Source organism: Astatotilapia calliptera, chromosome 17, assembly GCF_964374335.1.
Source record: "Astatotilapia calliptera chromosome 17, fAstCal68.1, whole genome shotgun sequence".
NCBI classification, from domain to species: Eukaryota; Metazoa; Chordata; class Actinopteri; order Cichliformes; family Cichlidae; genus Astatotilapia; species Astatotilapia calliptera.
In genome coordinates, this window is record NC_137438.1 from 12,086,788 (window position 1) to 12,111,651 (window position 24,864).

A 24,864-nucleotide genomic window follows, 5' to 3' on the forward strand; every position below is an offset into this window, starting at 1 on the left:
CTTTGGGTCAACTCAAGTTCAGTATCTTCCTCAAGGATACTTTAACACATGTTCAGTAGGAGCTGGGGATTGGACCGCAAGCCTTCTAACTGGTAGATAGCTCTATCACCAGTTGGCATTGTTGTGTTAAGTTCACAGAAAAGCTTCACAAATGTTTCGATGCAAGATGCATTGTTCCTTCAGTAAAACATGGGGTACGGGGTTCAGGTTTTATGTCTCATGCCTGAGTGTAACCACTGAGCAGATATCACCAGAAACAATCACTTGGATGTATGTTTTTCTCCGTGTGTCTGGCTTATTTATGTATGTATACTCCTCTCTCCCAGCAGCAGAATTGCCCCCTCACACCCCAAACCTTGTGTGTTTATTCGAACAACTTTATTAGAGTCCTGTTAGCATGGCAACACATAAATCACAGTGACGTTAGGCTTCCATTTCCAACACTTGCACACAAACTTGCACTCCTCTGCCACCATGCAACAACTGTTATGTTGGGGGAGAGCTTTGTTTCTAAAGCTGGCTTGACTCTAATAAAAGGGAATGAAATCCTTGGGTCAGCTCTTTATGTCTTTGGGGACAATCAGGAGAGCAAAAAAGCAGATTGCTGCAGACAATTTGATCATCCGCTCCTGGGCATGGGCTCTCCATTACGTGACTGAAATAGGCCTCTCCCAGGAGGCCTCAGGCCTCATTGAACAGGAGAGGTGGGGATGGTAATTATATGTTGGGCCAACCCCAAATCGCTTCCCATTAGTCTGTTTCCAACATGTAGGTGCAGTATCCTCGATATGTCACTTGCCACCCCCATTCTGTTCCAAGTCGCCATACTGCTGCTGGTATTTGTGTCCTGATTTATTAATGCTTTAATTTTGTGTTGCCATGTTGGTTTTGTCATCTGCTCACTAAAACATTAGCCTATCCTGTTGTGCTCTGAAACATAAAAATGGTGCCAGAGGCATTTTTGGCTTCTTCATATTGATTTTCTCTCTGAAAAGATCTCAGTGTTTCACCCCCCCCCCCCCCCCCGACCCCCACCCCCTCCACAAATTTGTCTTGCCTTTTTGCTTAGACTTCAAAGTACACACACACACACACACACACACACACACACGTTTTCATATCTTAGTGAGGACATCTCATTGGCATAATGCTTTCCTTAGCTGCCCACACTAACCCTAGCCATCAAAAATGAATGCCTAATCCTAACCCTCAGCCTAAACCTAATTGGAAAAAAGCACTATGCTACTAAAAAAATGAAAAATAAATATTTGCAAAATTCTGCATAAATATTTATTTATTTACTTATATTTATTTTACATGGTAAATGTGTGTGTCGGGGCTTGGTCTGCAGTACCGCTGCATGGGAGGCGTACGCACCTGAGCTGCACCCGCAATCACGCCTCGCTGCCTTAAAGTCTGTCCTCTCTTTGCTGTTGTGTTGTCGGGCTGTGATCTGAAAAGCTACAGCCGGCTGTATCCGTACAGCAACCGTGTGTGAAAAGTGGTCAATAAAGAGATGCCGAAAAGCATGTTCATGGAAACATCGTCAGGTCTGCCGTGATATGTTTACGATGGAACTTCTGCTCCTGAACCTCTGCGCACAGTGAAGTCACTTTCATCTTTGTGCAGGACTGTAAGCTGTCATCTGTGAGGCGTGAGCAGTGTTTGTTTGGAGCTGCTGACATAATGTGGATCCGAAGATCCATAATTGGCCTACCTGGGGTTGAAAGTCTCGATAAATGCATGGCGTTTCGGCGGGTATACCGGCTTCCGCGAGTGTGACGCTTAGTTTGAGCGACGAAAAATAATAAAATATAATTTTATTTTTATATTTCAATATCATAATAATCTTCCAATTTAGAACTACAAGTTTAAAAAGAACTAATACAAAAAAACTACACTTCAGGTAAATAATTTATTTTCCCAAACCACGCGGAGCCGCAATATAAGGACTAAAGAGCCGCATGCGGCTCTGGAGCCGCAGGTTGCCGACCCCTGGTCTAACCTTTGAAAATTTTTAAATAATTTTAAACCTCTGCTTTTTTGGCTTCTTTAAAACTATCTTCATTTTTTAAACAGGAGACTTAATCCCAGGTTTAAAAGTTACTCATAAATACAATGTACACTGTCTAACAGTGACTTTTAATGTAATGAAAAAATTTGCATTATTTAGAACATTCAGCTTCTTCAGTTGTTCCTACTCAAAACACACACACACACACACACACACACACACACACACACACACACACACACACACACACAAATCAAGAACATTCCAATACAATTCATGTAAAGGAAATTAATATTTACAATTTGGATGTTAAAGGCCTCGCTATGTCTTTCTTTGCAGTATGCACAAGGACAATGCCGAGAAGGCAGGCCAGTCGGACAGGCTGCACAGCAAACCAGGTCAAGTAAAGCTGGTCCCAGGTGTCACACAAGAGCCCAGATTTGTTCCAAATTTGCTCCTGAGGCTGATGCCACATACACACGCATATGCCCAACACATATGTAAATGCACTTTATTATAATTAACTAAAAGAAAAGAAGCAAAACAAATTGTAAGTATAAAGTCAGCTTTCTCTTTTTCTCTGTTTTTGTTTCAAATGTAGTCAAGATTTGCAAGAAAAAAATAAATAATTTGAGAGAAAACGTCTAGTTTTAGTTGTTAATTTGGTCAAATTTGCCTCCACAAGGAGGTACAGGCAAATACCTCTCGACTCTTGAGATATGTGAGTGTGCCTGGCCAAGATAGGCAGCAGCTGAAAGAGCAGTGATTAGAGAACAGTTCGTACACCCTGTATTTGTGCATATCACATAGAGAAATGAGATGTAGAAACATTTTAATTAAGAAAAACTTTAAAACCTTGAAAATGTAAAACACTGTATTTGTTTAAGGTAAAATAGGTGCAGTTATAGTCAAGTAAAATATTTGAAACCAGACGTAGGTGCAGTCAAATAATTGAAAATTACCTTGAATTCATTTACTGTGAGCAGTTTGTTAGATTAAGATGAAGTTGGTATCATGCAGAGGAAGCAGCATATTTACAGTTGATTGGGGTAATTTCTGCCTTATGTAAACTTTCCCAGCACATGATAAATTGCTTCATTTTCCAAGTTGGCGTGGCATCCAGTTTCGTTTATCCGGACCCAAATCTTTTTCCTTTGCTAACATTTAGGTGATTGAGGCAGCACATTTTTATCACTGACTAGCATAAGCATTGTTGTTGCACAATTTGAATGATATCTCTACTTTATTGTGACATTTTCGCGCATATTTTTCTTTTCTTGTTCATTATCATTAACTCTATGCTCACTTCTTATAAACTTTAAAATCCCTCCACTGTCTATACAATGTGAAAATATATGTCTCCATTGCTACAGTAACTTTTGTTACCAGTGAATGGGAACTGTATTACTACTTTAGCTACAACCACCTGGATAGGCTTATCAAACACATGAAAGTAGCAAAGTCTGAAGCTTTGAACAGTCAAACAAGGGTTCAGTTAACTATATGAACCAAAACCAGCTTACTTGCAAACTCCGGCCAGAACCTAAACACTAGAGATTGGACACTACTGATTTTGTCTTACAGCAGGAAGGTGGGTGGGACCTTTTGGTGTGGAGTTTTTTTTCCTCTATGTGTCTGCAAGGTTTTTTTTTGTTTTTTTGCTTCAAAAACTCGGGTGTGGGAGGAGATCGGAGAGGTAATGGAAAACGATTTTCGGACTGCCTCGAAGAGATTCTGGCAAACCGTCAGGCGTCTCAGGAGGGGAAAGCGGTGCTCTATCTGCACTGTGTATAGTGCTGGTGGAGCGCTGCTGATGTCGACTGAGAAAATTGGCAGGCGGTGGAAGGAATACTTCGAGGACCTCCTTAATCCCACTGACACGTCTTCCGAGGAGGAAGCAGAGTCTGGGGATGAGGGGAATGACCCGCCAATTTCCGGGGGCGAGGTCACTGAGGCAGTTAAACAACTCCTTGGTGGCAGAGCCCTGGTGTTGATGAGGTCCGCCCCGAGTTCCTGAAGGCTCTGGACGTTGTAGGGCTGTCCTGGTTGACACGCCTCTGCAATGTTGCGTGGAGATCAGGGGCAGTACCTGTGGACTGGCAGACCGGGGTGGTGGTCCCCAACTTTAAGAAGGGGGACCGGAGGGTGTGTTCCAACTACCAGGGGATCACACTCCTCAGCCTCCCTGGGAAAGTCTATGCCAGGGTGCTGGAAAGGAGAGTTCGTCTGCTAGTCGAACCTCGGATACAGGAGGAACAATGCGGTTTTCGTCCTGGTCGCGGAACACTGGACCAGCTCTTTATCCTCTCCAGGATACTTGAGGGTGCATGGGAGTTTGCCCAACCAGTCTACATGTGTTTTGTGGACTTGGAGAAGGCATTCGACCGTGTCCCTCGGGGTGTCCTGTGGGAGGTGTTGCGGGAGTATGGGGTGTCTGGCCCATTGCTACGAGCCATTCGATCCCTATGCAACCGTTGTAAGAGCTTGGTTCACATTGCCGGCAATAAGTCGGACTCGTTCCCGGTGGGTGATGGGCTCCGCCAGGGCTGCCCTTTGTCTCCGGTTCTGTTCATAATTTTTATGGACAGGATTTCTAGGCGCAGCCAAGTAGCAGAGGGCTTTCGCTTTGGTGGCCTCAGAACCTCATCTCTGCTTTTTGCGGATGATGTGGTTCTGTTGGCTTCATCGGGTGAGGGCCTCCAGCTCGCACTGGAACGGTTCGCAGCTGAGTGTGAAGCAGCGGGAATGAGGATCAGCACCTCCAAATCTGAGGCCATGGTTCTCAGCCGGAAAAGGGTGGAGTGCCCACTCCGGGTCGGGGATGAGTTCCTGCCCCAAGTGGAGGAGTTCAAGTATCTCGGGGTCTTGTTCGCGAGTGACGGGAGAAGGGAGCTGGAGATCGACAGACGGATTGGGGCTGCAGCTGCAGTAATGCGGACGCTGCACCGGTCCGTCGTGGTGAAGAGGGAGCTGAGTGTAAAAGCGAAGCTCTCAATTCACCGGTCGATCTACGTCCCTACCCTCACCTATGGCCACGAGCTGTGGGTAGTGACCGAAAGAACGAGATCGCGGATACAAGCAGCAGAAATGAGCTTCCTCCGAAGGGTGGCTGGCCTCTCTCTTAGAGATAGCGTGAGAAGTTCGGCCATCCGGGAGGGGCTCAGAGTAGAGCAGCTGCTGCTCCACATCGAAAGGAGCTAGCTGAGGTGGTTCGGGCATCTGACAAGGATGCCCCCTGAGCGCCTCCTGGGTGAGGTGTTCCAGGCATGTCCCACCGGGAGGAGGCCCCGGGGCAGACCCAGGACACGCTGGAGAGATTATATCTCTCGGCTGGCCTGGGAACACCTTGGTGTTCCCCCGGATAACCTGGAGGCCCAGACCTCTGGGGAGAGAGAGGTCTGGGCCTCTTTGCTTAGGCTGCTGCCCCCGCGACCCGGCCTCGGATAAAGCGGATGAAGATGGATGGATGGATGTCTGCAAGGTTTATCTCCATATCCTCAAGCTTCCCCCCCAGTCCAAGACATGAATGTGAAGTTCTGATTCTAACTTACCACTGGGTGTGTTACAGATAAAGTGCTTATGTTATTGAATAAAGCACTATATTGCCATTTAAATGTAGCTTGTAGTCTAAAGTGCTGTACTTGCTAAGGTACTAGAAATGTTCATTCCAAAGACTTTTATCACCAAATCACGAGGTTCCATTTATGCAAGTTATGAAAGGAAAAATTTATATCAAACTATTAATTAAAAAATAAAAGCATACTAAGTTGCTTGATGTGTGAAGCTTTGACTATTTTATAATCTCATGAAGATAAACTAACAATACGATAACAAACTAACAAGGGTGTAACTAACCAAATAACCACTGAACAGTCCAGGTCTCTGAAGTGAGATGGAAAGAATAACCTTGTCAATAAAAATATGTTGTTGGTCGCTTGCTGAAGGCCATCAAAGCTTACAACCTGCAGTATCATGGTCTTTAAATTTAGCAATGAATTTCAGTGATCCACGTTATGACAGCATCCACGTGTTGTGGAGATGCATGCACACATCATCTTAATCGTGCACAGACAAAACTTGTTTACTTCATCATATCACAAACAGACCATGCAAAAAAACAGAAATGTTAAGGGTTGTTGCGAAAAACTCCACAGAAGCTAAGCATCCTCCAATCTATAATTCAATAAGGCATGACTTGTGTCTTCCTGCTGTAACAGATGCCAAGCCACGTTCAGTTTGACTGAGGGATATTGACTTAATGGCAGAACAGCGAAACTCAGGTGATACAGTAAGGCGAGTCCCTTGTCTGCTGGCAGTAAGTGTGTACTAGCTCAGACTGACGGCTCCCGCACTGTACAGAGATATAACTCATCCAGTATTGATGAGTTTGGTTCTGCTCTGCTCCAGCGCAGGACATCATAACCCCCCAAAGTGAAGAAATATGCAAAAATGCACACACGCTGTGTTTTCATTTTGACTGCCCATCTTCTTCTCATTCTCCGCCTCACCTTCCCATACTATCTGCTTCTGTTTTGAACCTTGAGAAATCAAGGATCCTTCCAAGAAACATATAATAAAAAGCAGTTTTTACACTTTCCCCTTCAGTCAGTCTCTCACCGAGGCTCCCTCTCACGTAATTGCTTTCAAACTGTCGCACAGAAAGTATGAAAGATATTCTCTCAGCCTCTACTCTCCCAGCCTTTACTTTAAGCCTGACAACCATCTGATGGCTGCTCAACAGAAACCTATCAATAATTGAAGCTGTGATCACTTTGGGGATGTTTTTTTTTTTCTTAGGTTTTTTTCATTTTCTTTCTTTCTTTCTTTCTTTCTTTTTTTTTTACATTTTTCTGGAGCTCAAATGGGATGTTTTTCTTTTAATCATAAAATGGGTAAAATAATCCTGTTCTTTGTGCCAATTTTATCCAAAACCAGTACAGTGGCAGCATGTAATACAAAAACAACAATGTGGACACCTGACAAATATCATGCCATCAGTATTCTGATCAAATCAGTTCTACTCGCTCTCTGTACCAAGAGACTGGCCGCCAGTTTTAGAGTCGGCTGGGTTCTATATGAATACTGAATAATGATTTTTATGGCATCCATAGAAACTGAGCCGGGGAAAAGCCTCGAAACAAGACAGAGTGGAGCTCTGACAGATGATTTACAGTTTCGTCTCCCAGCTCCAAATAGGAATGTTGATGGTGCACTGACTTTGGCATATCTTTATGTATTTTTAAAAAATCTATACAGTAAATAAATCTTTGTAACCTTTTGGAATTCATTTTTGAGTTGATTACTCAAAAATACTGGTCACGATTCGAGTCACAATTATAGAGACACACAATTTGACTAAGCAAATAACATACAAATTCCATTATTGAATACTAAATTAATATACAATAAATGTACACGAAGCATATTTTGAGATGAGATAGCCATTATTTGTCAGTTGCAGGTCTTTTGCCCACAACCGAGATGACAGACCTTGCAGACCGTACATACAATACACAAACATCACACTGGGGAGACAGGTCAGGCTAGGTAGCGAGGGAAAAAAAACATCGAAATGTGTAACACAAAAGGATAATACAGGAATGCACAGATATCAACACACCATAGCACAATAAACACAGACAAGCAACATGGGAAAATGTTCCAGTGTGTACATCTGATCTGGGGCCGCTGCAATCTTCGACTGCGCCTCCAGCTGACCCGATGTCCACATAAGAGAGGAGGTGGCATTGGATCCGGGGTAGGGAGGGTGATGCGTCAGTGAGTGCTATTTTCCTTAATGATTAATTATTTGACTAAATAAACCCTCACCTTTATATATTTCAGATGCATTTCACTCAAAATTATTCTTTTTTTTTAAGATTTAGATGATTTTGTAGCCTTTTCCAAGAATTCTGTAATTCTTCCTCTAAGGCTCTGTGAAAGCTGTGGTCAAGGCAACTAACTTTATTTCTTCAAAATAAGAGCTATATTTGCTTTTTATTTATAGGAAGCAACACCTCCACAATCCATACTTCCAATCTTATCTTCTCCAATGTGAGCAATTCCTCAGAGTATTCAGGAAAGACATGAAAAAATATTGTTCGTGTCCCATCAGTTCAGTCAGATTGTGACGGTGCGTTATTGTGACTTATTTGAAGACGAGCCCACGTGTTTTGTGTAATCATCGCGAGTACCCCACAAGCTCTTTCTTGCGATGGTGTGTACTTCTTTTGAAGGTGAGGCTTTTGTGCATGGCCACAAGTGTCTGTTTGTGTGCCTGCTGCACCACAGATGGAGAGGCTAGAGCAGGTGTCCTTGTGGTCGGAGTGCATTATTCAGGCTCGGCGTGCAGGTGCAGCCCCTGACACCATCTCTCAGAACTCCCATTTTTCAGCTCCAGCTGCACTTAAACAACACAGATGCTCCTAACTTGAAGAAATCAAAACCTGGTTATTCAGAGTTGTGCTCAGTAGTGCTTTTTTTCCTTTCCTTCTTTTTTTGTTTTGAATCTACATTCTGAAGACATATGGGGGCTGGGGCTGGGGGTTGGGGGTTGGAGGGGCTGCTGGATCTTTTTTGCTATAGGAAAGAAAAGTGCAAGGAAATAACAGACACTCTCCTACAGTCAATGAAAAAAAAATCAAGTATGCGTAAAGTGTTGCTAAGATACAGAAATTTGTGTTGGCCATTACATCGTCAGTGACATGATCAAGGGAAGAAGCAAATAATAATCTGTGCGGTGTTTTTCAAATGCGTTGCTATGGCAACTATGGCAAACTGGAGCACGGGGGTAAGCAGGTGAATGACAGGTTTGTATATGCACAGTCTGCATGCAGTGCTTGTCTGCATGTCGGCGTGCGTGTTGGCAGGTGCAAATGTGTTCTGGGATCAGTTCGCTAAAGCGCAGTAACAGAGGAAAGCTTTTACCGCGCTGGTCTCTGTAGAGGCTAGATTTGCACATACACCGAAGTTTTAAAGCCACTGTAAATGAAAGTCATTAAATCATTTCCCCTGAAAGAATTTGTAATTTTGGCAGCGGCGCCTACAGCGTAGCAGCTTTTGTTAAAAATCTCTTAGTGTGAATTCTATGAATTCTTATATCTCCAGAGATGACAGTAGCTGTCATTTGTTCCAACCTAAGATGGGCGCATGGTGGCTCAACAGGCTTTTTTTTTTTTTGAAATAAAAATGATAATATTGTCATGCATCAGTGCCATAAGATTGCAGTGGTTTTGGATCATTACAAGGTTGTTAAGGTGCAGTGGTGGCCCAGTCGCTCTACGTATGAGGAGATATGCAATCATGGAATGAATACTTTATTTCATGCTAGATTTAAGCAGGCTGTTCAGCTCATTTAAAGATGTCATGCACAACTGCATCTTTTTTTGTGCTTTAAATTTTTCAGGATTCGTCATCTTTCAGTCAGAAAGCATGCAATCATGCATATTCAAAACCAGCAAACAGGCCTAACCAGGGGACGTCGGTGGATGTTATTGCTTTCAACACAAAGTTTATTTCCCATAACACCCAATAATACATTGTGGGAAGTTGCTTTGATATAGATTTGCACAGATATTCTCTGAAGATGATTTTTTTTTAAAAGTGACTTCCAGAAATAGCCCTGCTGTGCAATGCAATAAATAAGACTGTCAGAGAGCGTTACCTTTAGAGAAGTACATTAAAGGGAAGGTTGCCCGAGAGGTGCTGATGATAGAGAATGACTGTTCATTATCATAATGACGTTCTACACAAAATGTCACCATTCTGTGACAGCCTAAACCTCCCACTTTTTGATATAGCGTCTCTTCTCGCTGTTCTGTTCAGTTCTGACACCACGGTGGAGGACAGCTGCGCGGGAGCTTTCTGCAAGTCTGTTTTTGATGTGCGAACTTTCCATCTCATTTGTCACTGTGGGAAAAAAAAAAAAGAGAAAACAGAGACACATCGAAATTGAATATAGCACATGCTCGAGATAAACTCAGCTCATAAGATAAATATGCTCATTTTATTCCACGCAGGATGTCGGAAGAGGCAGGTGTGTTTAGAAGCATGGATCTAATTTTGAACTGGAAGGTGTTGAGCAGCGAGGAAAGATTGGGAGAGGGGATTTTGTGGCTGTATGTCATGCTAAGCTTTGGGCTGTGGCAGCTAACATAAGAGGTCTGCTGAAGCGATGAACACGAGCTGAATAGGACCTAGAGTATGTGACCTTTCAACCTGTCCAGAAGGGGTCAGAGAGCAGCACATGGTGCTCACAAACACTGACTGCATACTCAGGTGCATCAGAAATCTGACGATTTAATAAAAGAAGATTTGCCATCTAGGGCAAAGAGCACAGAAATCACATAATCATCGAATTAAAGGCTGTTTGGACCACTGGCTTTCTTCATGAATTTTACAGCATATGCAGATATATCACCAGCCCCTCTAAGGTAGGAAATAATTGCCAGAGTTACTCTTTTATCTTGATGCACTGGGTAGTATAGAATTGGAACCACGCTGATTTTTCTTCCCCCAGATGGTATATCTCTGTCTCATTGGTGGTCTCAACGAGAGTAATGTGACAATATTCATGCTGAAGGCTGGCAATAACCTTTCTTTTTGAATTAAATTATAAGGATACTTCTATTATTTGATTGTAGTGCAAAAAGCTCACATACTGCAAACAGTTTCTTCAAGCATAACAGTTTCCAATTCCAGACCATTCCTGTATATATTAGTTTGATGTAAGGGTGGGAGGTTCAGGGGATAGGACAGCTTCTGCCAAAACAAAAGAAGACTGTCTCCAAAGCAGCTGTATTGTGCGTTGTTAGCTATACTTCTAATTAGGAAGCCCTCTCCCAGGAATCCTAATGCTTTCTTTCAGGGTATAAAGTGTGTGAGCACTGCTGGCTTCCTGAAAAGACAGTGCTACATATAGTCATTGGGACTTAGCTGACTTTGATGCTTGATATTAAAAGATTTTATCCCATCTTTATCAACATACACAAGTTGAGTGAACTTGAAGTGACTTGTGGTTATGGAATCTAACGTTGTTACTTTTTATTACCTTTTGTTTCTGTGTGCTTAGTGATGTCATTAACAGCTTGTTTTTGGATTTTGGGGGGTTTTGTTTGTTTGTTTGCTTGATTTTTACATGAACAAGGCCAACCCAGGCTGGATGTAATTCATGACTGTTGATCAAAATATTTGTGTGTCCAAAATTCTTTCCATTCTTGCTTATAATAGGATTTCAACTGTGGAACAGTTTGCCTCCTTTGTGTAGAAGAAGGAGTGTTTAGTGCATATCTTTTTGGTCTGGTAAGTATTGTGAATCGTTGGTGTGCTTTAAATCGACACCCTTTAACCAATCATCCTATATAAGTGTATTTCTCTCATGGATACTAAATCACTTGCGGTGGACCTTGCATGTGCATATGTGGGATGCCAAAAACCAAGGAGCAGAACAAGCATGAGTGACAACATGCACGACATTGCTGAAGTTATAAAAAACTGCATGAAATAGAGCAAATAAATGGGTTGCAAAGCCACTAGCAGAAGCAAATGTGTGTAGGCTGAAACAGCTTACATGGATTACATCTCATGCCAACAGAATGCAGATCTTCAGCGGACATCACTGCAGCATGCATGCTTCTTTGTCCCTGTATTCTCTCTTTATACTTTTACACCTAGTTGCCCATTGTTAGTTGGAACTGTAACTCTCAGATATATCCATGTGTGCAGTCTGTATTTAAAGTTGTGTAATATTATTCGCTTGCTGTTGTTTATACCTAACAACTACTACAAATACTTAACAACTGGTTGATGGAAACATTTAAATGGAACCTTGTACCATATCATATTTTTTAGTGGAATTCCCATGGTGAGATTGTCAAATTTCCCTTGTTTACCTTGGTTAATGCCCCTAAGCCCTGTGTCACCAGTGTCTTATTTTTCATTCCATCAAATTGTTTTCAATAGGTGACAGGTAAGTACTGTAACAAGATCCGTTTAGTATCCAGACTTTATTTACTTAAGACATGTGCTGTTGTAATCCTTTAACAATACAGAGTGGAAGGACAGGAGTTCAAACCACCAACGTTCCAGGAAATGGACCATCTGCTTTAACATCTGTGCCTGCACAAAAAGTAAACGCTAAATGGACTAGTTCTTATACAATGCTTCTCTAGTCGATCTCTCAAAACTGCTTTACGCAACTAGTGCTGTGCTGTGCTGTCAGCTTAACATTTATACACAGCAATGAACACTAAGAGAAACTCGGAGTTCAGTACCTTGTACAAGGTGCTTTGGCGTGAACACTGGAGCAGCCAGGGATTGTACAGTCACCCAAACAAAAAGCAAAAGCAGGCAGTCAAATATGAATCAGTCATGAACAGTGTTGGTCAAGTTACTTGAAAAAAGTAATCAGTAACTAATTACTGATTACTCCCCCAAAAAAGTAATCCCGTTACTTTACTGATTACTTATTTTCAAAAGTAATTAATTACTTAGTTACTTAGTTACTTTTTAAAAACACGATTTACAACCTGAAGAGGTGATAAAGTGATAGATCTTTCAGCCCAATTCTACTTTTTCTACATAATCCATCATACAAAATGTAATCAAATGGAAAAGTCTCTTTTTTTAACTTGTTTTATCAGTTTTAATCTTTTAACTTTATGCATCAAGCAAAACATTTTATTATATGCAACATTCTCTGACTTGAATAAATTAGTTTAACATTTAAACCTATTTTCTACACATTCCAGCACATAAAATAAAATATTTTTTGTGTTTTCACTCACTCTTTCAAACAGATGCAAGTAAAACACAGCAGAAAATAAATAAAGTCAAAGACTCAGCGGTCCTTTTGCTCTATTTTCACCTGTAAAGCAGGAGCAGGGTAGGCGGAGGGTTACCCTGGTGCAGGTGTGCTGCGGTCAGTTGAAGAATCCGCGCGAGTGTCTCTGTGAGTTTCCCATCACGTCGTAGCTACTCGGTGCTTGCTCGGAAGTTTAGGGGTTTTTTTCGCTGTAAAAAGAAGTTTTCTTCCCACGCACGATGGACGCTAATGTTTTTGTCACTTTTTATGGAATCAAACTCAAAGTAAGGTCAGTACTTCCACACTTTAAACGCTGCACGCTCATACTCTCTCCCGCACTCGATATATTATCCATTGTTGATCTGCACACAGCTGCTGTCACCAACGTCGCACTTGCTTACGTCACTGTCATGAGACATTCTCGCAAAAAAAATCACGGTTTTAGTAACGCAGTAACGCAGCGTTCCTACGGGAAAGTAACGGTAATCTAATTACTGATTTTGCAATAGTAATCCCTTACTTTACTCGTTACTTGAAAAAAGTAATCAGATTACAGTAACGCGTTACAAGTAACGCGTTACTGCCCATCTCTGGTCATGTATGAACATTTTTCATTGGACTCAACAGTAAGATCACAGATGCTGGGCTTTAAACTACAGTATAAGCTGACAGACTACTCCTATAGTCTGGTTTTCTCACTAATCGATTGCAAATAGGGATCCTAATTAATAGGAATTCAGCAATTCCATTGTCAATATCTCTGGGCTCTCATTGGCTCCGCTTTGAGAGTCACCACCATCACTAAGGAGCATATCAAAGACATTACATTCATGCTAATTAACTACATGCTGTGTAATCAAACGTGCACGCTGAAGGTATTCCCCCTCTTATTGTTGGGGTTAGTACTCAAAAAAGTACTATATTACACTTTTATTAAAAACAAAGTAGTATGTTACTTAATTACTTCCAGGAGAAAGTCATTTGTTACTCTACTCATTACATTACTTCCATGTTTCTCCACAAAATGACCAGAAACACATTGTCTCAAAAATGTAAACCTATTTTCCGTCCAACGCACCACCACAAATCCCTACCCTAATGAGGACATACATACGGTATGATTTTTCTCTTAATATTTAGGTATAGACATAAAGCTGACCGCACAAAGAGACATTAAAGCGATCACCACGGTGTTTCTACTTTAGAAACAGCAACAGGCAGGCCTGCAGCCTGTCTGCTCATCACTGCTTTTGTTCTATGTTGAAGTTCAGAGTCTGGAGACTCGGCCGGGGTCACTATTCGCTCGGCCTTAACATCACAGCCCTGACAGTGAGTGGCACCTATCTCTTTCTGAGAGATGAAGGTGGAAAATAAGCAGATGAAAGTTTTGCCAACAAACAAAACTGTCATCTTTTATGTAGAAAATATGCAGTTGGATGTTGGCTGTGTAATCAAACAAGGATCACATAGTCAAATAGCCAAACAGATCAAACACAGTGACATGTAATCACATTCTACAAAGTTTGTGGTTGCTGCCTCAAAGAAAAAAAAGCTGCCGCTAATGTTAACTAACATTGCAGTTATAACTTAATCCAAACTAATATGACATTAAGTCTGTCGAAACTGCCACAAACTTAATAGAGGAAACTCCCAGACTTAAGAGGGTTCAAAAATGAAAGCCAATGGCATAATTTCTACTAGATCAGTCAGTAACCAAACAAGCCAACTTTTTAAGTGAATTGGCACTTTTGTGGATTTGTGGATGCAGTGACAAATTGAGTTCACTTACATTAATTTCCAAAAGTGTTTCCATGAACCCATACAGTGATTGCCATTTTATTTTAACATAGGGCCACTTCAGGATTTCACTTCAGTAACATAAGACTGGATTTTGGCCTTGTCCTGTAAAAATAAGGAATTCTCTTTATTTTCTTGATACTGTGTTTTTGTGTTGTTAAAGGTTATTTTTGAATTGCTTTTAAATTGCATTCCAATGTAATACATTCCACATAGTTAGAGGCTGTGTATGTGTGGTTAATGCTGCAAAAACTGTATTTTCAGTATTTTCAGTGTTTCACTGTTATATACAGCATTAGCAAATTATGTAAAACGGGCATCATTCTCAGAAATGATTAGACAGCCTTTAAAAAGCTGTACAGTTTCTCCACTTCAGCATTTTAATGGTTGTCTTTTTTTGGCTTAATTAAAGGGTTTCAGTTGTTCAATTTTGCATTACTGCCTTCTGTTTTATTTACTTTTAACATAGCCTGCAAACTTTTTGGAAACTGTGCTGTGTATTGTTTTTTTTTTAGCCCTAATGTGATCTCTTCAGAAGTGAAATGCATTCCCGTAATTTGTGAAGCCTTTGCCAATTTGGTTGGAAAAGAGCATTTCTTACACACATTAATCCATTTAAAACTCAGTTGCAATTTACTTGTGGTTGTCAGTGCAATTTGGTGCACTGCAACATGATCTAAGAGCTTCAAATGCTTTTGAGTGATAGAAGAGATGATGCAATGTTCTTGTTTTTCTGCTTGGTGTCAGCCAGTGGCATCCTAACAAAGCACATTTTGGAATCCTTCGCTCCATCAGTGCTCGCCACTCTGATGGAAAGCGAATGCCAAAAAGGATAAGGTCATTCTTGACAAATTGTCTCACTCCATCAACATAAGAAAACCACTTTCGTGCATACAGCTGTGCACATGAAGAGCTCCCTAATCTCCCTCTTTTAACCATGGGAAGTGTATTCTGGGTGTCTGCCCTCCCCCTTCATCGGATAAAGAGATGAAATTTACCAGAGAAAGGTGTGTGTTCCAGACAGTGCCGAGTCAGGATATCATCCTGTTACAGGAACAAGCACAATAACTTTATGCTGACAAAAGTTATATAGACGTATATATAACTTATAACTTATATATATACATTAAGTTATATATACACTTCTACTAATAAAACCCCTCACAAGGTCAGAAAAAGCTCACTCTAACTATCTCCACAACTGCTCTAACCAATGCCACAGCTCAGGCCCTTATGAAATGCTTTTCTCTTTGAGGCTCAAGTCATTATGGCATTGTCAGCTTAATAAGTATTATGCCCTGTCAAAGTGACAGCACAATGTAGTGATGGGGAATTTGCCCTTACATTTTGGACTGGAGTGGTTTTTGGTTTTGTTAGCCTGTGCTTTTTCTAATCTACACAAGACACTTGTGGTAGTGAAAAAGGGAAACAGCATTAAATTCCCCGAGAAAACAACAAATGTCAGACTGCACTTGGAAAACGTTTCAAAGGAATTCAGCAGGACAGGCTTGTTGAAATCAGCCTAGAGCCTGTGCGAAAAGCAATGTAGTCAGTGGCTAAATACAATGAAATAACCTTTGCTGTTGCTCTAGTGGTCTGTCGACCTTGGGAAGCATGTGCTGCCAATCTGTGTTGAAGTTAGTGGGGTCATTGTCTTTCCCTGGGTTATGCCACAACTGCTTTCTTAGCTGTCAGAGAAGATCGAGGTTCCATGTCACTTTAGGTCATTATGAATCATACATTAAGATACAATGAGCCTGGCAATCATGTCAGTTTTCTCATTAAAATGCACTTGTCCCCCGTTTCAAGACATTACCATGATGGCTGCTTATATGTAGGGTTTATATCTGCATTTAATTATGACTTTTTTCCCAAACATACTAAAAACCTTTGTGGTAAAACATGTATATACACAATACTGAAGAAATGCATGATATTTAAACCAGGAAATCACAAAGTGTAAAATTTACTAACATTTGAAAATGAAGGATTATATAATATTTTGTATTTTGTATTTTGTAGATCTCAGTAATCCATTTTTATAGTAGTATTCAATTAACTCAGGAGAAGCAAAGATGCTTCATTCTTCAGAGCTATGCTCCATCCTCTGATTTTGTGTGAAGGAAACACACCGTAACAGGATAACTTTAGGCTTTGAAAATAACTTGAAGATCAAAAAAGACAAAGAAGGTCTGGCCCTCAAAAGAACCCATAACTATATAAACTGTATAAAGACAGGGCCTCAAAAATGAAGTCAATTAGAAGTGCTAGAATTCTCCTGTATTATCTCTAATGACCAGCAGGGGGTAACTTTGTGTGTTGCCTTAATGGTTCGAGCAGGGCATTTTTTGACTTCTGTAAATAAATGACTTCAAACTTGATTTAATACTTCAGTAAACATTCCTAATGAATCCATGTTGAATCATTTCAACTTTTATTTAATGCAATATGATGTGTAAATCATAGTCCCATCCATTCATCCATACCCTCGTTCGTTTTCAAAAGCTTGTCAGGGTCCAAGTCCCACGGCAGCAGTCTAAGCAGAGATCCCCAAACCTCTTTCTCCGCAGAGCATAAAAGGCATTTCTTCAGGCGTTTCCAAGCCACCCAAAATAAATAATTACTCCTCCCTCTCCTGGATTCACACTAGAGGGTCCTCCCTCTAACCTGAAACACCTCACCTAAGAGACATCCACCTCAACTGGCTCCATTTGCTGCGGAGGGGCATTTTCTGTGTTCTGACCAAGGGCCTTAACCTAGTATATGTAAGAGTGAGCCCAGATCCCCTTCCACAGTTCATGGCCCAAAGGTGAGACTAGAAACACACACCAACCAGTGAAGCAACACCTTCATGCTCAGCTTTGGCTTCACCACAACAGACTGTCTCTCAATCTCCAAGACATGTCATTTATTATATAAATTTGAAAACGAGGCACAGTATCCCAAAAGTATCCCACATTTTTAAAGTCCATCTTTAAAGTTTCTCCACACGTTGTGTCCCTGCGTGGTTCTATTGCTTCATGCAGCTACACAAACCAGCACAGTAATGGCTTTTTGAAGGAGTGAGAAAGGACATTGTTCCTGCTACTACCCTCTGCTGTTTTTCTCGGGACTAATAAATCCCCTGGCAGGGGTTGTTTATAATGTCCCTCTGATGTAACTTTAATAATGGGGCAATTTTACAGTGCATATGGTCTCCATCTCCCAGCTCATCTGTTCTGCAGTCCTCCTTTGTGCTAATTTGCCAGACCTAAATGTAATGGATGAGTTATTGACGTAAATCAAACAGCATTATTGTTACGTTGTTGCAATTACACCGTGGAAGATGCATAAGGATCTATAAGATAAATTTAGTACTTCATTACACAAAGATGCCATCATCAAACCAGTGGCTCTCTTTTTTGTATGGGCATGCTTCTTAAATACAAAAGACCCAAAAAGGAGAAGGACAACTCCCTTAAGCAACAATGGTGGCTTCTCTGCACAATGGCCATTTATTGTCGTGTCATTGGCGAGGAAATCGATGCTAACAATGTGACCCCTTGTAGTCCTATCCTTATGCAGTGATTGAGCTGTTGCAGTGACAGCCATTGAAAATGATGATCAGAACAAACTTTAAAGTCCTTCTAGAAATAGCTTTGGGTCAGCTTGCCTCCAACAGAAAGCCTTCTTGCAGAGCAGACAAAAAAAAGGGACACATTTCAGTATCTCCATCCATATGCATAGCATAGAATCATATCCAGCTGATCCAACTCTGTTTTCCTTGAGTTATTTCAGCGACCCGTCTCAGTGTCTGATATGATAATCTATTCTTTAAACCTGATGTAAATCACTGTCAGCCATTCTGAGTGTCAAAAGAGATGCTCTGGAATATCCCAGCAGAGACAACTGAAACATATACAATCTGTCAGGTTAACTAAAAGCAAATGAAGGGCATTTATCACAGAGGACAAAAGAACACCGGGCCATTTACACACTGCCATGCAATCACAGCCAACGCTGGAAAGTCTGCTGGTTTATCTGCAAGGTCAACCCTCCTTGAGCTGACACTGGTCATTTTGTTGTTGCTGTAAGGCTGTGATAGGTGGTAAACTTAGATCCTCCACAAATCTAACTATAACGTCGTAACCAAGACCTCTCTTTGTTGTGTGTGAGCAAGAGTTTTGGCCAGAAAGAATTCTTCTGTTGCTCTACAGGATGCTTTTATAATTTCAACTCTCTGACAATGTGACAGATTTATTAAAATGGCGCTGCTGGATTTTATGGCATCCATTATCAAAGCTAATCCAATGATGTTCCTGCCTGAAATTTTGAATATTTTATAGCCAGTCACTGAATGACAGATCCTCGTGGTATCGATAGCCAGCACAACTGCACTGCATCTAAGTCCATTTTCCGTTTGATTTATGTTTATTTTCTGCCTCTAAACGCAGCAGACACGGTGTTAGTGAGATATTCAAGGGCATCTGATTGTCATTACAGCAGCACCAAACTCTTAATCATAGCACAACACCTAATGGCTTATTACAGGAGCGTATGCTAAATTAAACATTACTGCATCAATAAATGTTGCATGACATTAACCTGGCAGTGCTTCATAAATATTGTGCATTTCTCTCCACCATCCATCCCTTTTCACCCTAACTTCCTCTGTTACCTTTCTTCTTACATGCACAATAGCATCCAATAATAACACAGCTCATGTTTTCATGCCGTTTTCCCCTAATCCACTGGAATTAAACAAATGAGCATTAAATAATTTTCAATTCCCCAAATTATCTTTCAAGTATTTTAATTAGCAAGCACTTTGCAGCATTGCACACCTTCGGCAGATGGGTGCTTGTGTCAGCCAATTTAAGCAAATAGCAATTAGACATTACACATTAGCATTTCTATTTTCATCATCCAAAACCCTTCATTTCTCCACTCAAACCCATCTCACTTACTGGGTTTTTGCACATTTATTCCACAGAGGATGTTACTTACAGGTGGTGAAGTGCTTACTGAGGATGTGGAGCCAATTTCTAAGCTGTGGCTCTCCTTGAAAGGTTAGAAAATCTAAAGGGGGTATTCCCTGAACAGATTTAATGGTACCGTAGGTCAAAATCTAAAATGACACCGTTTGAACAACAGAAAAATATTATTACATAATGGCAGTTCAACCTACGACAACAATCAGTGTCAATTAGAGCATAACATAAAATAACATTTACCCAATGGACTTAACTATGTAAAATACCTCAGGGATTACAGTGAGCACTAATTGGATTTCTACACGCAAAGCCATTATTTTATTATCATTGTGGGAGTATGACAAGCATTCTTTTTGAAGCACTGATGACTAACCCTGCATTCATGTGCTCTTCATATGGTTCCTGACTCAGTTCAACTTGTGTTCATGTGCTTGTGTTGTATTCTGTTGGTCTCTGTGTTTAAATGTATCAATAGCTTTCAGAATGTTTGCGCTTTACCTGACCTGTTATCAGAATCACTGCTTCTAAATAACTTTCCAAGGCCCCATAACAGGTCTTTCACTTTCTGGTTAGTATGTGGAAGTCATTAGTAGCTTTAAGTATTTGGGAACATATATTGATGACAAGTTTAATTTTAAGGTTAATGTTGACTAATCAGAGATTGTTTCTTATGAGGATGTTAAAAGGCTTTTGAGCTGGTCACAATGTTTTGGAAAGAGTTTATGTCGGCTTGATTAAAAGCATCCTTATGTTCAATATTTCAGTCTGGTCTGGTAACCTAACTGTGGCAATTACGAACAAATTGAAAAGGATTGTCAGAACCACTGGACAAATTATTGGATGAGCTGTATCATCAGGCTGTTTTGAGGGAAGACCAGTCTATTGTTGCTGACCGTGAGCACCCTCTTTATTCTGAATTTGAATTAATGCTCTCAGGACGACATTATAAGACCATTATAGACCATTATAAGGCCAAACCAGGAGGCTGAGGTCTTTTAACATCTGCAGGAAACTCCTGAGGATGTTTTACCAGTCAGTGGTTTATAGAGTACTGTTCTATGCTGTGGTGTACTGGGGGAGCAGCACAGCAAAGAAGGACTCATCCAGGCAGGAAAAACTGATCAGGAAGACTGGCTCTGTGGTCGGCATGAAGCTGGACACTCTGGTGACAGTGGCAGAGAAAAGGACATTAAAGAAACTGCTGGACATTGTGGACAATGCTGGGCATCCTCTGCACATGGCCATAAACAACCAGAGGAGTCTGGTGACAGGTTGCTTCTCCCAAAGTAAAGAACTTAAAAACTCCTTTGTCCCACACACCATCAAACTGTCTAACTTCTCTCTGGATGGGAGAGGGAGGGGAAACAGGAGGACAAAGGAGGGGGGAACAACTAAGCTGTAGTGCCTTTTCACTGTGCAATACTTTAATTGTTAATATCCAACGGTGCAATAGACTCACAATACTTGAAATGTGCAATGCCCTTGTATTCTTATTCCTATTTATTCTATTTATCCCTTTTGTATACTCTGTATTTATATATGTCTCTGTATTTATATATGTGTATATATGGTATATTTCTGCTCACATTCTGTAACTTCTGTCGGTGCTGTGCTATTGGAAACCGAATTTCCCGGAGAAACCCACCCAAGGGATTAATAAAGTTTCATCTAAGACATCTCTAGCTAGAAGGTGTGGAAGGGATCATTTGTGCTAAGAGCAATTGGTATACTGAATAAGAGATGATGTGATGTGTTTTTAATGTTGTTGTATTTAAGTTTTGTATGCGTGTATGTATGAATGTGTGTTGATGATTTGTTTATGGCTTGGTGAACCATAGACAATTTTCCATTGATGTGAATAATAAAGTTATTCTATCCTATTCTATTATATTTGTTTTAAAAAATAAGAATGCACACTACATGAATTCATACCATCAATCAAAATCTTCAAACAAACCAAATATTTACATTTATCTGACATGGTTTTGTGGATCAAGTCAAATTGTTAGCTGCTAGCTAGCTCAGTTAGCAGAGATCCTACATTCAATCTCATGTGCTTGTCATTGTCGTGGCAGCAGTGGAGCCTGTCCCAGAGACCACAGGGCAAGCGGCATGGTAGACTCTAGAAAAATCACCAGACTGTCATGGGGTAACACAAATCAAATCAAATCCCTTTTATTGTCACATCACATGTGCAGGTACACTGGTACAGTACATGTGAGTGACATTCTTGTGTGTGAGCTTCACAAGCAACAGAGTTGTGCAAAAATACAATAACATAAGAACAAGGAACATATAAGGATGGCTAAATCTGAGAATTATATGAATAAATATATGTACAATATAAGAGTGTATGCATGTTACTGAATGTGTATACTAAATAAATATGTATATCTACGTGTGTGTGTATATATATGTGTGTGTGTGTGTGTGAGTGTACATATTTTACAAATTAAATAGAGTAAACAATAAAATAAAATATATATATATATATATATATATATATATTGGGGGTGCAACGATACACAAAATTCACGGTTCAGTTCGGTTAGATACTTTGGTGTCGCGGTTCAATATTTTTTCGATACATAAGAAAATGTTCATACTTTTTTCATTTGTCATTTATTAAAATTATAAATATATATTTTAACTCAAAAGTACAGTTCTTAAATTTAATGTTGCGAAAACAACAAAGGGATAAAATAATAAATCTATCTGATCGAGAAATCTCTCATCTTTGGAAAAGAGTTTATTACAGAGAAATGGCTCTTTCCAAAATAAAAGCTATACTATACGCTTCTTCTGGGCTATATTCTCAGCAGCATATTAAACATATCGGGTCCCCATAAGGACACTCATGTGCTAACGGCTGTCTAAATGACTCGGGTAAAGTTTGTAGCATGCATGCTTGTTGTTTTTGTCTGCTTCCACTTGTCTTTGCACTAGGATGATGTCGGCGTAAATGTGCAGTCATATTCGTTGTGTTCCCACTAGTGCTGTCAGCGTTAATCTGTTGAAATGACGTTAACGCCACAACACGGCAAATCTCCGTTAATGAGGTACCGTGGATCGCCCCGTGCGTGGGGCTAGACGGCCAACACGTTAACGAGCTAACTGTGCTAACACACTAGTTCCCATCAATGTAATTGAGCATTGCATGACACATCCGACATACTGTTTTACTTTAGTCCATGACCCGCTTACCTTCAGGGTCATACTTCACATGAAGACCAAAATAGTTCCAAACACCAGATCTGAATTAGGGTGGGGGAGGTTCAATTTGCCATGTTGCAAGGAGAGCTTAACTTCTGTCTCGCTAGCTTGCCCTGCGCTCAGGGAATCTGCGTTCGACTACTCCGCCTAGGTTGCACTGTCGAGCGCAGATCCACTGAGTGCTCAACACAGACAGCATCGTCAGAAGGAAAGTTGATAAAATAAATTAAAAATTTTGTATTGTTTGATACATATGCGTACCAAACCGAAAGCACTGTATTGAACGCTTCAATATCGATATGAGTATCGTTGCACCCCTAATATATATATATATATATATATCCTGCTCTCCTTGTGTGTGTACGCTACACAATTCAGCAGTAGCCTAACTCCACTTGAAATAACACGCAAAGTCAGGATGTAGCGTCCAACTCCTTTTAATTAGCAAGTATTTCCTCATGGAGTAAAACTGAAATACAAATAACAAAGCTAAAATTAACCTAGCATCATTAGCACAACAAAATTAGATTCCAATACACATCCATTAGCGTTAGCACACAGCTACTAAAGTATTCATCTACAGCAAATATTTCCACAAAATATACATAAAATACAATCCTACGATTCAATACAAATGAAAACTTACAGATGGTGGTGTCGATGGCACAAACAAAAGGCAGATGTCGCTGGATCAAATTTCCCCACATGTGATCTGCTAGGAACTAAACAAACATGGCTGACATCCTGTCACTTCCTGAAACTGGTTTTCAAAATAAAACGAATTTCAAAATAAAATTAGCTCATCGCAAAGAGCGCCTATATTGCAATAAATTAAGAGCGGAACAATATATATATATAAAACACAGAGAGACAGACAACTCTTCCCACCTATGGGCTATTTGGAATCACCAGTTAACCTAATGCTGGAATGTGGGAGGAAGTCAGAGTGCCTGGAGAGAGCCCACTCAAACATAGGGAGAACATGCAAACCAAGCCAGATGGTGGAGCTGAACTCGGGACCTTCATAATGTGAGGCAACAGCACAAAACACATATAGAGACCGTATTGTTGTTCATAATTCAAAACTTCATTAAATATTAATCAAAATCTTATGTTTATGTGGTTGATTGTCATTTATGTCATACACCTTGATAAAGAAAGTTAGTTGAGTGTTAGACTCACTAGCTAATTCACTAGCTGGGTCCACGTCCTCATTTGAGGTTTGACAGCGTTTTAGTGGTAAAGGTGAATGTCTTGGACATCAATTGAGCTGCGGTTTAGGGAAGGCCTCGAAGGGGACTGGCGGCGGCTCCCGGGCCTGGCAGATCCCCATTTGCTAAATAGAAGTGGAGAAGTTAAAGAATTGAAAAGCGGAGTGAGGGTGGGGCACGTAAAGGAGAATGAACAACTTGTAGAAGTGGGGGAACCTATATAGATGAGAACCAGAAGGAGCGTGTTTGGAGGCGTGGTCCCGCTCCTGAAATTCCGATACTTAATCTCTAATTACTAATGGCCGAGGATGTTTTTGTTCTCTAACTATTCACGAGTAAATTATAATAAATCACTAATCAAAATTTAAAGTTATTTAGAAAAAGTTTTTGAAATGAGGAGTTTCAAGATCATAGAGGTTTATAGGTTATTATGTAGTATTTATCTTCAGAACACTGGAACTTAATGTTCTTCATTGTTCACTATACTTTTTTTATGCAATTCCCTGGAGACCTGACATTCCTTACCTGTCCACCAGACGGTTTCAATGTGCTCATTAGCCGATGATGTTCCTACTGCTCTCATTTCTCATTATCTTCAGCGCACAGCTACCTTAGAATGACAATGTCAGCTGATCTTAGTACATGGAGTGCAGAATTATTAGGCAAATGAGTATTTGGTCCACTTCATCCTCTTCATGCATGTTGTCTTACTCCAAGCTGTATAGGGCTTTGGAGTTGACGTCACGCCGCAATGCATTGTGGGAGCGCAGCTCCATTTTCGGGGTCTACGAATCAAAACAAACACACTGTGTTGGAACGACGACGACAAGAAAGATGCTTAAAAGCAGCTCAAAA

The 24,864-nt window shown here is 40.6% G+C and overlaps 1 long non-coding RNA gene across 1 annotated transcript; it reads right to left on the reverse strand.

Moving 5' to 3' along the window:
* Nucleotides 1–9,502: 9,502 nt before the first annotated feature.
* On the reverse strand, nucleotides 9,503–23,536 carry LOC145421536 (uncharacterized). Its single transcript, XR_013902923.1, has 2 exons — nucleotides 23,445–23,536; nucleotides 9,503–9,922 (listed from the first exon to the last, which is right to left on the reverse strand). It is a non-coding gene; the product is annotated as an uncharacterized LOC145421536 (long non-coding RNA).
* Between the last annotated feature and the right edge of the window lie 1,328 nt (nucleotides 23,537–24,864).